At 42.4% G+C, this 708-nt stretch overlaps 1 pseudogene; it reads left to right on the top strand.

Annotated features, from left to right (window-relative positions):
• The first annotated feature begins 356 nt into the window (after positions 1 to 356).
• On the top strand, positions 357 to 645 carry LOC103082408 (translationally-controlled tumor protein pseudogene; annotated as a pseudogene).
• The last annotated feature ends 63 nt before the right edge of the window (positions 646 to 708 follow it).

Genomic DNA, 708 nt, shown 5'->3' with positions numbered 1-708 from the left:
AAATGCTCATTGTTTCTAACTTATGTATTCATTTTCATTATAACATACTTTATATGTAACACTTTTATCATAACAATTACTCTTTTTATAACTATATAGGTATTTTAATTGAAGTTGAGTGTTTTTGAGATCAGTGGCCTAAACAGAACGTCGTATTTTTTTGAAAGAATATTTCTTTTTCCTTTTGTTCAGAGAATTGTGTAAGAAAATTCTGCTCCAAAAAGCAGTTTTTAGTTACATAGTTGAGATTAAAAACAAAGATTAACTTTTCCTCTGCCCCCAAAGCACACCATGCTCACTCTGAGCTCCAGGCTCCTACTAAGCTAGTGCCGCCGTCATCTCCACCGGTCCCCATCATGATTACCTACCGGGACCTCATGAGCTGTGATGAGATGTTCTCCGACATCTACAAGATCCGGGAGATCGCTGACAGGCTGTGTCTGGAGGTGGAGGGGGATGATGGTCAGTAGGACAGAGGGTGACATTGATGACTCGCTTATTGGTGGAAATGCCTCTGCTGAAGGACCCAAGGGTGAAGGTACTGAACACAGTAATCACTGGTGTCGATATTGTCATGAACCATCACTTGCAGAAAACCAGCTTCAAAAAGGAAGCCTACAAGGAGTACATCAAAGATTACATGAAGTTGGGCTTCCCTGGTGGCGCAGTGGTTGAGAGTCCGCCTGCCGATGCAGGGAACACGGGTTC

This window comes from Lipotes vexillifer, unplaced genomic scaffold, assembly GCF_000442215.2.
Source record: "Lipotes vexillifer unplaced genomic scaffold, Lipotes_vexillifer_v1.1 C26876803, whole genome shotgun sequence".
Classification (NCBI taxonomy): domain Eukaryota; kingdom Metazoa; phylum Chordata; class Mammalia; order Artiodactyla; family Lipotidae; genus Lipotes; species Lipotes vexillifer.
The sequence above is the reverse complement of the archived record's forward strand: the minus strand, read 5'-3'. Positions and strand labels throughout refer to the sequence as shown.